Source organism: Paramormyrops kingsleyae, chromosome 13, assembly GCF_048594095.1.
Source record: "Paramormyrops kingsleyae isolate MSU_618 chromosome 13, PKINGS_0.4, whole genome shotgun sequence".
NCBI lineage: Eukaryota > Metazoa > Chordata > Actinopteri > Osteoglossiformes > Mormyridae > Paramormyrops > Paramormyrops kingsleyae.
Genome location: NC_132809.1, coordinates 18,781,182 through 18,797,471, shown reverse-complemented (window position 1 = coordinate 18,797,471; position 16,290 = coordinate 18,781,182). Strand labels below are relative to the sequence as shown.

Sequence of the window (16,290 nt, the reverse complement as noted above, 5' to 3'; positions counted from 1 at the left end):
CTCACTGTACAGTCATGCACAGGTACACACTAATGCGAAATGTGCCCCTGTGCCTCACATCATAAATACAGCACAGACTCACTGTACAGTCATGCACAGGTACACACTAAAGCGAAACGCGCCCCTGTGCCTCACATCATAAATACAGCACAGGCTCACTGTACAGTCATGCACAGGTACACACTAAAGTGTCAAAAGCCCCTGTGCAGGCCAGCGCTGCTGCCCAGCGCCCCGCTGAGGGTGTGCCACCTGGTGCTCACAGCTAGCCAATCACAGCAGCAGCAGCAGCTCTCCCATGTGTCCCACAAATGTATCATTAATCATATATCCAGCCTCCTATCCGGTACAAGGTCTCAGGGCATAACTGTTTATTTTTAAAAATAATTTAATCGAAAACACTCTGCAATGTGATACATTTTCTACATATCTAAAATGCTTGTTAATGGTCAGTAGGGTGGATTCAGGGATTTGGTTCCTACCTTTGGAGTTTGTCTGTGATTCCCTGGATACTCAGATTTCCCCCCTAAAAAACATGCACTTTATCTGAACCGGAGACTCTAAATGGGCCATAGTGCACTTCTGCATGTGTGTCTGCCTTGCCATCCCAGACACCCCCTGCCTCATTCCCTCTACTCTCTGGGACAGACTCCAGACTCACCACAGGCACTTGTGGAAAATGCACAGACAATAATGATTCCTGTATACCTTTAGCGGCCTTCACAGGTGAGCTCAACTGTTTGTGTTTTATTAAACGCCAATTTCAGCCGGCACTGTGTTGCTGCATTAAACATCACAGTTGAGCCCTGCGGAGCATGCGAACGCTAATGGTGCGTAGCCTGTCTTCAGGATCATCACTTGCATGCAGTTCAAAGTGTGGGCACTTCAGGCACGCTTCTCTGGTCCAGATGTGGAAGCCAAAACATGTTTATTTAACAGTGTGATTAAAATGAAAATTTCACCTTGAAAGCCACAGGATTCTCTTCCTGCGGAGATTTCTACTGACTTGGCGGGCGAAGACCAAGTGAGTTCCCCATGGCGTGAACTGATGCAGGAAATGCACACTGGTTTGGACGGAGATTTTGTACACACAGCATGAATTATACTCCACTTTAATTTCATTACACACACTGCCATGTCATCCCAAATGATTCTCTTATTATGAACGGTCGAACAATAAGGCATTCTTCATGTAGCCCAACGTTCTTTTTTGATATATTTGATCTATTTATTGATCTGTTTATTTAATTTTTTTTATTATTTCCTGGAGCTCAGATTTCTGAGGGATTGAAAGAGCCTGTTATAGAAGAGGCATGAGAACTGGACTTGTGCCCCTTCATCCTCTGCTTCACAGCATGGACCGCTCAGCAGGTCTTCCTCCCAGCTCCCTCGTTCTGCCTCTTGGGCTATGGGGGCGGGAGCTAGACAGTGGGGGGCTCACCGCGCCTCTCAGGAGCCCCTCGGCCGTCAGTTCCCTGGGACGCTCTCCATCTCGGGGAGGGACACAGGCCGCGCTTTCATTCTGCTCCAAGGCCTTTCAAGTCCCCCCTTTCCCACTCGGCCGCAGGAAGCAAACCTTGACCAATCGTCGCAGGATCAGGAAGCTGCAAGGAGCTCTCCCGCTTTCGGCGGGTGCCGTTCAGCGGCAGCCTGCGACGGGTTGCGTGGCGGTTTACCGTGCCACCTTGCAGTATGCAGCCAAGCCTCAGCACCCAATCACAGGACAGCCAGGCAGAGATGCTAATCCGCCACAAACACTGCAGGCGATATGTAACCGATAACGCTGACTAACCCCTTCACAGAGGCTGCCTTTAACTCCCAGCAGCTGCGCGTAAATATTACAGTCTTAAGGCTCATGGAGTTCTGAATAATACTGCCCTGCTGCTCTGGGTCGGCCTTTTATCCGACACGGGTTTCCACTGAACTGGGCCCCAGTCAAAGAAGGCTTAAATGTACCATTTGTATGTCAAAGTGACCTAATGTGTTCTCTGCAAATATACATCGGCTGTCCTCTCTTAAACCAACTATCTTCTGGTGTGTCTGTCTGCATATTCCTGACCTTGTGGGGACAATTTTGAGGGATCAAACACAGACCATGTGGGGATGTTTATATCAGGTAAAATGTGTCTTTTCTTAGTTAAAAACAAAAGAAGTTCTTCATGAACTTTCATATGTTTTTGGGTAAAGTTAAATACTTAAGCTGGTGTCTTTCCACTGGTGTGGGGTGTACGTGTTCCTGTGTACGTGTTTACGAGTGAAGCGGTTTGCCTGCATGCGTCTGCACGCACGCCTGAGCGTCTGTTTGTGTTCAGGTCTGCACTCTCTCGGCTAATCCTGGCCGCTTTCTCAGTAGCAGCTGATCTCTGAGTCTAGGCCGCCCCGCCTCCACCGAGCCTGAAAAACAGCACTTTTCTGTTCCTCCTGAATCCCATTGATAAATGAAACTGTTTTGCCTTTTTTTTTCCCTGGATCTCCAGTGGCCCTCTGGTCTTTGAAGGACCACTGTGGTGCAGGGGCTCAGGTTACTGCTGCTGATGGAAGGAGCAGCTCTCTGGAATGCGATGCTGCAGTTATTGCAACACGGCGAGGGCGAATGCTTCAGCGGTGAAAACAGATGAGTCAGACCGAGGGGAAGAGAGAGTGACGCCGAGCAGCGGAAAGTGCCGGAGAGACTCCCCTGCCAGCGTTAAATTCAATATGCAACTCATAAAAGGAAAACCACTCCCACTGGCAGCGTAGCCAGTCGCTTGTGCAGTGGCAGATCCACAATGCTCAGGACCAGTGACCAGGACCAGTGACCAGAGCGTTACACAACACCGCTGCTCCGCACGGCCCCACTTCAAGCTGAGCTTCCCCAGCTCCCGGCAGCAGGCCCTAAGTTCAGGAAAATAAAACATGATAGCATGGATAGCGTCTGACATATCATCTGTACTGCTACTCTTAATACTGCTCTCGGTGAAGGGGGCTTCCCTCAAAGAGGTTTTCAACCCCTCAGAAATGAAAACACATCACACAGGCCCAGAGCCAAAGTACGGCATTACTTCTCAGGCGCAGGACATCTTCACTGGCCCCCTGCACCAAATCCCCAGCAAAACCTTACTATTTTATTTGGAATGCAAGCTCAGTCCTTTAAACCCTCAACAAATCTGCAGGACTATGGTGGCTCCTAATCCATTTTCCACTTAGCTGGCGGATGCTTAGGCCCCGAACTGCAGACCACGGCCACGGGGGGGTCTCATGGCTCCTCTGTAGCCATCACAGATCTGTCACCGTACCATAAGCCTTTCAGCAGGACTCCGGAAAAACCATCCATTTCCAATGTGTTTCCGGGATCCAGGTCTGACAGCCCATGCGCTGGTGGAACCACCCATCACACATACTGAGCACTGCATGCGTCTGTCTGTGTTCCATGATGCAAGTGTGGCCCTCTTCACTTCAGGAGGCACACTTTGTTCTAATAAGCTCTCATTTCCCTCTGGCAAGCTTATCAATGTTATGAGATAAGCGCTTGTGTGGAAGGTAGAAGGAGAGAACCAAATACCAATTTACACAGAGTGCTCACTTCATAAAGTCACCTTCCCATATTGTTTTGAACTGGTCTGTCTTTTGACCAGCTTTAACCCTTCGCATTCCACAGCTCTGAAGATCGCTCGACATCACTTCTCAATCCTCCACGCCAGTGTAAGTCATGCTGATAAATAATCAGACTGCCAAGCATTTGGGGGCATTCATGGCTCAGCGGCACAAGTCAAACGCACGGCTGATTGAAGCCAGACACTCTTAGACGGGAAGAGACGAGCTCAGCCTGTGCCATGAGCGCCATGTATGCACCAGATAACTGTCCTCAGTCACAGCGAAACACAGAGAAAAGTCAAAGTACTCGGAACTCAGCCCGCGCCGTGAGCGCAGTGTGCAAACGCCATGTGTGCACCAGATAACTGTCCTCAGTCACAGCGAAACACAGAGAAATGTGAAAGTGCTCGGAACTCAGCCCAAGCCGTGAGCGCAGCGTGCAAACGCCATGCGTGCACCAGATAACTGTCCTCAGTCACAGCGAAACACAGAGAAATGTCAAAGTGCTCGGAACTCAGCCCGAGCCGTGAGCGCAGCGTGCAAACGCCATGCGTGCACCAGATAACTGTCCTCAGTCACAGAGAAACACAGAGAAATGTGAAAGTACTCGGAACTCAGCCCGCGCCGTGAGCGCAGCGTGCAAACGCCATGCGTGCACCAGATAACTGTCCTCAGTCACAGCGAAACACAGAGAAATGTGAAAGTGCTCGGAACTCAGCCAGCGCCGTGAGCGCAGCGTGCAAACGCCATGTGTGCACCAGATAACTGTCCTCAGTCACAGCGAAACACAGAGAAATGTCAAAGTGCTCGGAACTCAGCCAGCGCCGTGAGCGCAGCGTGCAAACGCCATGTGTGCACCAGATAACTGTCCTCAGTCACAGCGAAACACAGAGAAATGTGAAAGTACTCGGAACTCAGCCAGCGCCCTGGATCCAGGAACGTCAATCAGAGCACCTGCCAATGGTCTCCCAGGATCAGAGTTCTGCATCTTTTAACACTTAATAGGAAAATCACGAATGCTAATACCACGAAGGACATTTCCACTGTCTTCCTCAGGTCAGCCCCAGCAGGAGACTCATTTTACTCATGGTCACTCTGCTGGCTTTTCTCATTAATGATGATTATTTTGATATGCTACCTTTATCTAACTGGTTCTGAAGGCATTCCTTCCCACAGTCATGGAGATCCATCCACTTTGTTTCACAGCACTAACTAAGCACAGTCTGTTATGCATGTCTATAAAATAATAAAAAACACATGAACTAATTTATAGGAAGGCTTGTTTCCTGTTTTACAGAAAGCCAGTAAATAAAACATGTGCAGTACATTTTCTGCACAGTAGCCTGTCATGCCGAAATCACACTCTCAGTCCGTGACCTGCTGGGCACCATAAGCACTCAAATCATGGCCACTGCCCTCACTGTCCACGAGAGTCCCTTCAGATCTTTTCTGCAAACAATTTGCCTAAAAAACACTTTACATTGATATAAACTGAAAAGTATAACATTTTTTTTTTCACTCATTTTATCAACGAAAAAGTTATGGTTTTTTGAACGTTACTTTGAATTTCCAAAGCTCACACACATCATCACACAGACAAACACTCTCTCTACTGCCAGCCCAGCATTGTATACATGAATACCGCATCGCTTGCTGAAACTGGGAGGAACAGGGCACATGCAAAGCTTTGGAGAGCAGCCTACAGGGCACATGCAAAGCTTTGTAGGGCAGCCTACAGGGCACATGCAAAGCTTTGGAGAGCAGCCTACAGGGCACATGCAAAGCTTTGGAGAGCAGCCTACAGGGCACATGCAAAGCTTTGGAGAGCAGCCTACAGGGCACATGCAAAGCTTTGTAGAGCAGCCTACAGGGCACATGCAAAGCTTTGGAGAGCAGCCTACAGGGCACATGCAAAGCTTTGGAGAGCAGCCTACAGGGCACATGCAAAGCTTTGGAGAGCAGCCTACAGGGCACATGCAAAGCTTTGGAGAGCAGCCTAGAGGGCACATGCAAAGCTTTGTAGAGCAGCCTACAGGGCACATGCAAAGCTTTGGAGAGCAGCCTACAGGGCACATGCAAAGCTTTGGAGAGCAGCCTACAGGGCACATGCAAAGCTTTGGAGAGCAGCCTAGAGGGCACATGCAAAGCTTTGTAGAGCAGCCTACAGGGCACATGCAAAGCTTTGGAGAGCAGCCTAGAGGGCACATGCAAAGCTTTGGAGAGCAGCCTACAGGGCACATGCAAAGCTTTGTAGAGCAGCCTACAGGGCACATGCAAAGCTTTGGAGAGCAGCCTACAGGGCACATGCAAAGCTTTGTAGAGCAGCCTACAGGGCACATGCAAAGCTTTGGAGAGCAGCCTACAGGGCACATGCAAAGCTTTGTAGAGCAGCCTACAACCACAGTGACATCACAGACTGAAAGTAAAAACAGAGGGGACACTCTTTCATTTCATAAGTTTCTCCAGAACTGCAAGCGTGGGACCAGTCCCTGGACACAAGGGATGGAAGGATGCTAGTCGATCACAGAGCACACACACTGGGGACAGTTACCAGTTAGCCTAAACCACAGGTCTTTGGACTCTGAAGTAACCAGAAGTCTGCACACAAAGCTGCAAGGCTGAATTCAAACCCACAAGCCAGGAGGTGTGAGGCCACAGCGTTGGCCAGTGCACCACCATGCCACCCAGAAACTGGCAAATACAGTGGAGCCACTGCTGCTTTTATCATTAGGAGTGTCAATCAGGAATGGTCATAAGGTCATATAAATGAATCTGCGTGTAATATCCTTCAGATTTTACAATAAAAATCTCGGCAGAGCTAATTAATACCATATCTGAGTTTATGGTTTAAGCACTGGCAAGACAAAAACATGTAAAAAAGGACTATGAATTTCAAGTGTATAACCACTGGTGTGATAATGATAAGTGTTATTGCTGAAGCAGAAATCCACTGGTGTGATAATGGTAACAGCGTTATTGTTGAAGCAGAAATGCACTGGTGTGGCAATAGTAGCAAAATTATTGCTGAAGCAGAAATGCACTGGTTTGATAATGGTAGCAGTGTTATTGCTGAAGCAGAACTTCACTGGTGTGGTGTGGTAGTACTGAGATGAACCTCTCCTCCTCGACTCTAATTTAGTTACACCATCGTTCTTACATCACTCTCCACAATCCGGAATGACTGGAAGGTTCCAGGAAGCTTCTCAAAGAGAAATAAATGGGAAAAGTAACGAAGGTGTACAAAAGCTTGGAGCTAAAAAAAAATAATTGTAATAATACACAGAATTAATTTCAAACAGGTCAACATAAGCCACTTCTGCCTATATAAAAACATGAGGTCAGCAAGTTTTACTCTTTGTTTCTCTGTATTTTCCTGCTGCTCTTTTATCTGGTTTTGAGTCAGTGTTTGTTCCCTACTGCAAGCTTGCCAGAGCATATGGGATGTCATGACATTATATTGTTAAACTTCAAAAAACAAATGAAACCGCATTTTAGACAATAAGAAAGCACTTAGTCTGAGAGAGAGAGAGAGAGAGAGTGAGAGAGAGAGAGAGACTGCCGCTGGTTTTCTGCTGCGTGGTCTCCATTTATCATGTTTAACTCTATATTCATATTCTAACTGCTTCTTCTGGTCAGGATTGAGAATTAATGCTATATACAGACATATTTTATCCAGTTACTTCACTTTATTATTAAAGCAACATATACAGTATGGTAATCTGTCCATATTGGCGGCAAGACTATCTGGGCCTCCCAGAGGCAATAAGCTTTTAACCAGAAAACTGGTGGCTAGTCAATGCCACTATTACCAGCTAAAGACAGCTATATCAAATACACACGTGTACCCAGATGAGCTGCCACACCGCCCGACATAGAGTTAATTTACCCTGCACCACAAATGTATTTGCCCCCCATGGGAAGCTAAAATGAGCAATGTTTAACATTAGGGGTGTTCCTTACGACTGAGCTGGTCAGAGTTGGCGCACAAGCCGGTCAAAACGACTTCCCTGTACCCCTACAGTTACTGAAATGTGCAGGTAACAACCAAATAAATGCAAATCTAAGTCAGCCGCCAGCATTTTATCTTTGAAGAACATTCTTAAATCCACAATGCAAATTTGAATCTCGTTTTTATTGAAGCATTTTAAATTCCAAATGTTATTTGTAATGTTATTCTGAATAAGTACTGGAGTTTTATACTTGTGCTGTACACCTACAAAAAAGACGTGGTTTTATTAAACTATTTTGTTAAAACAAGTAGGGGCCTATGAGGAAAAGATGAAAATAGATCCACAAAATAAATAAAACTGTAATTTATTTATTCATGTATCAGCTAAAGCTAAAATAATCTGTAAGATGTCAGTCATACTATGTTTGGGTTTTAGGAAGAACAGAGAAGCATATGCTTTGTGTGTCTTGTACACAGATGTCGCAGAGGCTTCATCCTGGTGTTGCGCTTCACCTACAGCTGAAGATTTTGCCAAATCGGCAAACAGTGCTGATCTGTCACAAGTCACGGCAGTGCAGCAATTCCCCCCCATCTCACAAGAATCCTGCACCCCACTGCAATCTCCTCATGTGTGACAGTACAATGACGACTCCTCAAACGCCTGATTTCGGGCTTGTCTTAGTTTGGGTTAGCAAGTTACACAACATGCTTGTTTATCTGGCATTTTGGAGATTTCATTTTCAATCTCACTGTAAAGCTCCAAAATTCAAAGAAAAAATATGAAACAATTACCCTCCTACCTTGGGGGGGGGGGCAGTTTACAGCCTTTGCAGGGTGGTTTTGGGAGAGGTGATTGCACAAGGGTGCAAACACTCGCATCCAGATGTTCACACACACGCACAAGTCCAGTCACCAGATGTGAGAGTGACTGTCTCCCCTGATCAGGAGCAAGCTGGGTGCGGCCACTCAACAGCGTGACAGTGATCTGATTATTTGCAACCTCAAAGCTACACTGCATCACTTTTGTTTTGTTATTAATTAAACATCAGTCAAGATGATTTGAGAAATACATATACCCCAGAGCAGCAGGAACACTGAAGCCAGCTGGGACCCAAGATCAGAGCCTGAAAGAGCAGCAGCAAAGTAATGTGATCCTCCCAGCAGCCTGCTTAGCGCTGACGTCTTCGAAGGTTTACTGTCTTTGAGCAGATGAGGTTTACTGTTTGCGCAAAAAAATCATACTCTGACAATGATTGCTTTGGTAGTAGGAAACCAAATCAAACACTGATACTGAGAAGTCTGTCTTTCCGTAGCCCCTCCAGTCAGCTGCCTGAACACACGACACACTCCAGGTTTCCATTGTGGTCCCTCAGGAGACATTTCAATAAATACAGTTTTGACTTCGGTTGTGGTTATTCACTGTTTTGTCTGTTAAGGGGGAATGCAATTTTCCTCTGTGCCTGTATGGAAAATTCAGCCCTGCCAATTAGAGGGTCTCCCTCAGTCTCAGTGTTTATGTTACAGAGATAAACCACCATCGCCACCAATGGCTGGCTGAGCTTCATGCCATACTCACCCACAGATTCCCTGCTATAGACCTTACTGGTTTGAACTCCTTCTGTTATAGAACCTACTAGTCTGGGACCATTCTGCCACAGACCTTTCAAATCAGTAATCTCTTTACCATAGAAGCAGAGGGAAGAGGAGGTGAGCATGACCATTTAATGGAGAGATTCGCCAGTGAATGAAAAGCTCTAAGACGAAAGCATTTTCCTTTTTGGCTTTCACTAGCACTGTTGCGAGAGGGGCTGACACAGGACAGCAAAGCAGCAGGGAATCAGGGTGGGATGCTAAACAAAGTATGGGACTGTGGCCCAGTGACCAATGGGGCTCAAGTTGGCGTCAAGTCCAAGCTGCCATGGATGGGAAGAGAGAGAGGCAGTACGCAGCAAGTCCTACTCACAGAGTGGGAGAGAGAGGCAGTACGCAGCAAGTCCTACTCACAGATTGGGAAAGAGAGGCAGTACGCACCAAGTCCTACTCACAGAGTAGGAGAGAGAGGCAGTACGCAGCAAGTCCTACTCACAGAGTGGGAGAGAGAGGCAGTACGCAGCAAGTCCTACTCACAGATTGGGAAAGAGAGGCAGTACGCAGCAAGTCCTACTCACAGAGTGGGAGAGAGAGGCAGTACGCAGCAAGTCCTACTCACAGAGTGGGAAAGAGTGGCAGTACGCACCAAGTCCTACTCACAGAGTGGGAGAGAGAGGCAGTACGCAGCAAGTCCTACTCACAGATTGGGAAAGAGAGGCAGTACGCAGCAAGTCCTACTCACAGAGTGGGAGAGAGAGGCAGTACGCAGCAAGTCCTACTCACAGAGTGGGAGAGAGAGGCAGTACGCAGCAAGTCCTACTCACAGATTGGGAAAGAGAGGCAGTACGCAGCAAGTCCTACTCACAGAGTAGGAGAGAGAGGCAGTACGCAGCAAGTCCTACTCACAGAGTGGGAGAGAGAGGCAGTACGCAGCAAGTCCTACTCACAGATTGGGAAAGAGAGGCAGTACGCAGCAAGTCCTACTCACAGAGTGGGAGAGAGAGGCAGTACGCACCAAGTCCTACTCACAGAGTGGGAGAGAGAGGCAGTACGCAGCAAGTCCTACTCACAGAGTGGGAGAGAGAGGCAGTACGCAGCAAGTCCTACTCACAGAGTGGGAGAGAGAGGCAGTACGCAGCAAGTCCTACTCACAGAGTGGGAGAGAGAGGCAGTACGCACCAAGTCCTACTCACAGAGTGGGAAAGAGTGGCAGTACGCACCAAGTCCTACTCACAGAGTGGGAGAGAGAGGCAGTACGCACCAAGTCCTACTCACAGAGTGGGAAAGAGTGGCAGTACGCACCAAGTCCTACTCACAGAGTGGGAGAGAGAGGCAGTACGCAGCAAGTCCTACTCACAGAGTGGGAGAGAGAGACTTACATTCAGTGATGACACTCATCTCCCTCTCTGTCCTTTCTGTTCCAAAAACGAATGGTATCCCAGCCTCTGCTTACCAAACGGCATTGCCAGTAAGGTGACCACTGTTGGGTGTCCTCCTTTTAGCCCCCTTGCCCCCCCATGTGCAAGCCTCCTCCTTTTTAGAGTTATGCTGGGGGTCTTCCTAAGGCTCTGCTATTCACTTTATTAATCTGGCTGGCTACACCATAACTGTTAAACATAGGGACGCATCTAAAGGGCCTGGACCCTCTCATGTCTAATCAAGGTTTATCTCTGCCAAAGACATTACGCTTCTCTAGATTCAGCTAGATTCAATAAGCATTTAACTTTAAAGTCAACAGCACAATGCTCATAGACATAGTACAAAAAGTAGATTGAGTGTCGGTGTGAGGGTTTGTTGTGTGTGAGGTTTTTCTGTTTTTCATACAGCTTTGATTACTAGCTTGGAAAAATAACTGAAGTCAAACAAATGTTTCTTTTTCATGATGTGCTGGTTACTAAAAATCTCTAAAAGTGAATAAAGCTCTACTATCCGGTGTTTCTGACCTACACCAGATGCTACAGCTAAACATAGGCATAGCAGAAACTGCTGCAGCTCCGAAATCATTTGTCACTGAGAGAATAGCCATGTTCCCTCTCTCCTCTGTCTTCTCCAAGCCTCCATCTCCCCCGTGTCTGCACAGCCTGCATCTTCTCCAGCACCCCGCAGTAAGTATCTCCTATGAGTTCCAGCACTCAGAATCTCCTCCAAATTTTAGGGATTAGCATAATACCAAGCAGCAACTCGTGAAGTAGACCTTTACAGAAATTTGCCTTTATAGAAATGTCTTTTTTCTTTTTTCACCATTTGTTTTCACACAGGTTCGGTGGCTGTTTTTCCAATGGAATGTCAAGATGAGATCTTCCCTGCCAGGGCTGACCACGTGAGCAGGCAAGGCAGCGAGGGCCTCAGGGAATTCCATTCAGTGTGGATAAAATGAGTTTCTGTCTAGAACCCCAAGAAAGGCTGCAGGCAGCCTGAGGAATGACGCTGTATGTGTGCATATGTGCGTTGCAGCTTTTCAGCACTACATGCTGTGTGATATTTTATACTGTAAAAGAGCCATCATTTACATGCAACAAAGAAGGTTCATCTTGAACGCCGCCCTTAGTTCTGGATCAGGACCGCTTCGACTCACTGGCTATCACTGAACGGTTTCGACACCTTGGCTCCAGTCCTGTCATTGTCTGGGTAGGAGGGCAGGTCAAGTTCCCATCTGCTTCACAGCGAGGTGCTGACGACCTCTTGGCAGCCACTACGCCTGCTCACACTCCGCATGACACAAATATAAGACCTTATGCTACTTTTACCCTTTCCATCCCAACCCTGAATAGCCAGATATCGTCACAGGTGTCTCCCCCGACACACGACTCCCGTGCTCAGGAGGGTGAAAATTAGCGCAAACATTCTGCGGGGTGTCAGCCCCCCACTCCCTGTCCCTCTATGGGCTGCAGGCCTCACTGAGTCATGGAGCTTACTTGGAGAGGATCGATATTCCCTTGGGTTTCCACCCACAACTTCTGAAACTCTCTGACCAACAGTGGACATCGCTGCAGAGCAGTGAGAGAGAAATAAGCCAAGCCATATAACCCACTGAATGGGCCACAGAGCTTTTCAGTGTGATATGGCACAGATGGGATTGTCACAGCACAGAGGAGATCACCACGACACAGAGGAGATTACCACAGCACAGAGGAGATCACCACGACACAGAGGAGATTGTCACAGCACAGAAGAGATCGTCACAGCACAGAGGAGATCGCCACGGCACAGAAGAGATTATCGCGGCACAGAAGAGATCATCATGGCACAGAGGAGATCGGCACAGCACAGAAGAGATTGTCACAGCACAGAAGAGATTGTCATGGCACAGAGAAGATCACCACAGCACAGAAGAGATCGTCACAGCACACAGGAGATCGCTACAGCACAGAAGAGATCTGATCATCAAGGCACAGAAGAGATCATCACAGCACAGAAGACATCAGCACGGTACAGAAGAGATCACCACGGCACAGAGGCAATCGACACAGCACAGAGGAGATCTCACGGCACACGACACAGAGGAGATCGCCACGACACAGAAGAGATCGTCGCGGCACAGAAGAGATCACCACGGATTTCAACCAAAGAGAAGCAGTCATGTTTCCCACCTTGTACAGCATATACTGTATCTTTTCTCATAATCATTTTCCTTTCATTGTGATAATTAAGATTAAGATTACGTTTAAAATGGATTTTTCTGATTCTAGGGGGAAGTTCTGCAAATACAGAACAGTGACCTGAGTGACACCAAAACCACAGGGGGGCAGTCAGGCGGGGTGTTATTTCCACCTGTCACTGACCTGTGACGGATATAAACTCATTGGCTCTGTTTGGGTTTTGCCCCTGGTAACCTGTTTGGGTTCTGCCCCTGGTAACCTGTTTGGGTTCTGCCCCTGGTAACCTTGTTACCGTCCCCTGACTGGCTGTGGCTTTTCATGCCCCATCAGATCGGACTTCCTTTCAGTCCCTGCTTAAAGCGCAGCTCCCGTTCTGTTCCATTGGCACGTGCTGCCAGTCCCACACCAGGCACCCCCCGTCCCCCCGTCCCCCTGTAAGCGACACTGTTTTTCCCCCATTAAAGGCCCAGATCCATTGCCAGCCCCAATGTCACACACTTCTGCCTGCAGTCCCAAATGTTTCCACAGGTTCTTTCTTCCGCTTCCTTTTTTTGGCCTCATTCTGTCTGTCCATTCTAATACTCTCTTACATTAATGTACTGCAAATAACACATGTGCACCAAACCAAGGGAGTAGCATTCATACCCCCCTCGCAATGGGGAAGCTGGCATCAGCCTGAAACGCATCTCCTGCAGATGTTGCAACACAGCTGATCCAAAGCATTTCTGGAACCAAAATCACTCCGTCCTTAACCTCGGCGGCTTGTAATCGTGTGTGAGAATAGCAGCTAGCGCCTGTAAAAATTCCAGAGCACTGAAAGAGTCATAAAGTCCCCTTGTTTAAATACTATGGGGGGGGGGGCTTTAAAATAATCAATCAATCACCAATATAATTCCTCAGACAATTCTTCATGACCCAAAATCAATGTGCTCAATCACTACAACAAAATGCTATGTGCTACATTTTATGGACAAAATGTTAATATAATTTTATCTCACTTACAAATAGGCATGCCAGATATAATCGGCTTGGTGATCTTATTAAGGACAGACTGTGTTTTGAAGGTGGGGGGCTCTATGGATAAACAGCCTCCGTCCAGGAAAGCAAGTAGCAAAAAATGCTTTCAACAAACAGAAAGCTTAACTTGCCCGAGAGCTGCAGGGAGGTTTGTGTGAAAGATCGACTGCTGGAAAGCATGCAGAGAATGAAAAATGTTATGCATCTGTTATGCAGACAGAGCCAATAGTGAAATACTGTAGTGGGGGGGGGGGAGGGTGCAGGCTGGACCAATGGACATTCACAGGTGTAGCAGCACAAACCTACAGCCAAATGTAACTCTGGCCTTTGAATCCAGCAAAGGTCTGTGTTTAGGGACAGAGGCGTCATGTGTGATGACAAAGCATGTCTGTGTGATGCAGGTAAAAAATACAACGTGAGGAATTTAGATTTAGATTCCAGTCAGATAGGGTAACTAGAAAGACATTCCCAGCATTCCTTCCCAGTTATATGTCTGGTATTGTGCCTGTTAGAAGGTACGTGGGCGTGGTCAGCGGGGGCGGGGCAAAGGCTGAGGGTGGTCAGCGGGGGCGGGGCAAAGGCTGAGGGTGGTCAGTGGGGGCGGGGCAAAGGCTGAGGGTGGTCAGTGGGGGCGGGGCAAAGGCTGAGGGTGGTCAGTGGGGGCGGGGCAAAGGCTGAGGGTGGTCAGTGGGGGCGGGGCAAAGGCTGAGGGTGGTCAGTGGGGGCAGGGCAAAGACCCCAGCCCACCGGTGCCACGCTCTTGATCCTGATCCAACACCTTTCCACGTTCACTCTTTCACCTGCTATCACGTCCCTCCCTGCTGTTTTTCTAACCCCTGGCTGCTCTCATCCTGGCAGAAGGCCCCGCCCCTTTTACAGAAGGCCCCGCCCCTAAGCCCTCCTCCCATCCTGTGTCAAGCCACTCCCCTCCGAAGCCTAGTATCAGTTATTCTTATCAGTACTAACATGTATCCACTTTCCTAGAAGCATCTTAATTATTTATATAGTTTTATTGTGTCTGGAAGTCATGGCAATGACACTTTGACAGGACAACAGTTTACGGCTACTCATCTTTACATGTTACCTTCAGATCTCAGGTCTCAAAGACACCAGGATGTTACCGCGAGCTGATCTACCAGTGCTGCCATAGGTAGGGAGCGTCAGGAAGAGACCCAAAGATATAAATGAGTAAAGGTCCTCTGGTCAATCACACAGAGGAGGCCCAGGCAGCATGCCGTCAATCTCCAGCGGACTCAGAACAGCATGAGGCGCTGGGTCTACAGAGACGACCAGGGCAGAGAGATTGATGGGTTGCAGATGAGAGATGGGAAGCCAGAGAACAGGAGCCCATTCAGAGCAGATCTCATCACCTCGTCACTTCCTGCCAAATCTGTGCGGAGGTATTACTGCAGCCTAATTATTCCTGTGCATGTTTAGATAAATCCAGGGAGTCTCAGGGTGACGCTGTGGCCACATTTCTCCATCACTCATTAAATGAAGGAATGATTAATATTTTCACCCCCTCCCATTCTGTGGCTCGGCTCAGGTGGATGGGGCCGTCAGATAAATGATCCATTGTTCACAACAGACAGGAAGGTAGCGGATGGACGGCAGCAGGCCGCGTTGGTCAGGGCAGGAATTATCCTCAGAATCAAACAGGACCTTCTTTGACAGAATGCTGTCTTTTGCTGAGCATCCTTCCTAATATTACTGGCTGGCATCTACTGAGTGGGGGCCGCGGTAAGACCAGAAATCTCACATGCTGCCCTCCATCCATCCAGGATGGGAAACGCTTCATATTTACATTAAAACTCATTTTAAAAACATGGGTATATTTCTGAGGATGTGACAGACAACTGCTGGCATATTCTCTAATACAGCTTTTAAAAATTTGTTCTTCTCAAAGGTTTCTAAGTAGCATTTAGACAAGCATTAGAACATGAATTAATTGAACCATATTTATATATTTTTATGGTTGTAAACCATTGTAAAGTACTAAGTCAGCCCTTGCATTAAAACAAAAAACCAGTACAGAAAGTATTCTGACTTACAGGCTGGGCAGGTCATCGTCAGATCATCTCCTCCAGCAAACCTGGACCTGAATCAAAAGGAATTCAATTAAAAACATGTATCTTTACTGACCTCTGGTTACCTTTGAATCCAGGACTGTTGCTTTTCATTTATTCTTGGACTTTTCCCACAGAACGTAGGAAAAATACAGTATGTAGGGTCAATTTTTATTGTGTTGTGTCATCTTTGCGGATTACAGCTTTTGCAATACAACTGCTGTTTTACCTTAGCTGGAAAAGTAAGCAACGTATTAGTAAGTTATTTAATTAACAGAAAAGCCAAACAAAATGTTTTAGGTTCATTCCTTAGGAGCACAGCAGTTCTCAAGTGTATTCTTTAGTGTTGTGTGAGAACATAGCATTAATCATCTATGCTGCGTAGCAGGATAATGAGAGAAGACGGATGGATAGATGAACAGGGATTTGGGAACAAAACAAAGACCTTATCAATCCAATTCGCCAGATGCTCACAAATTAACTGAATGTTATTCCTGTA

At 47.4% G+C, this 16,290-nt stretch overlaps 1 protein-coding gene across 4 annotated transcripts in view; it reads right to left on the bottom strand.

The window, feature by feature from the left end:
• The window catches only part of znf469 (zinc finger protein 469), a 134,604-nt gene that overhangs the window by 91,307 nt on the left and 27,007 nt on the right, over positions 1–16,290 (bottom strand). For 3 of the 4 annotated variants that reach the window (XM_072698345.1, XM_072698343.1, XM_072698344.1), the window contains exon 2: positions 15,777–15,823. The exons of the other annotated variant lie outside the window; for it this stretch is intronic. The gene's annotated coding sequence lies outside the window, so the exon portion shown is untranslated. The remainder of the gene's footprint in view (positions 1–15,776; positions 15,824–16,290) is intronic. 4 annotated transcript variants of the gene reach the window in all.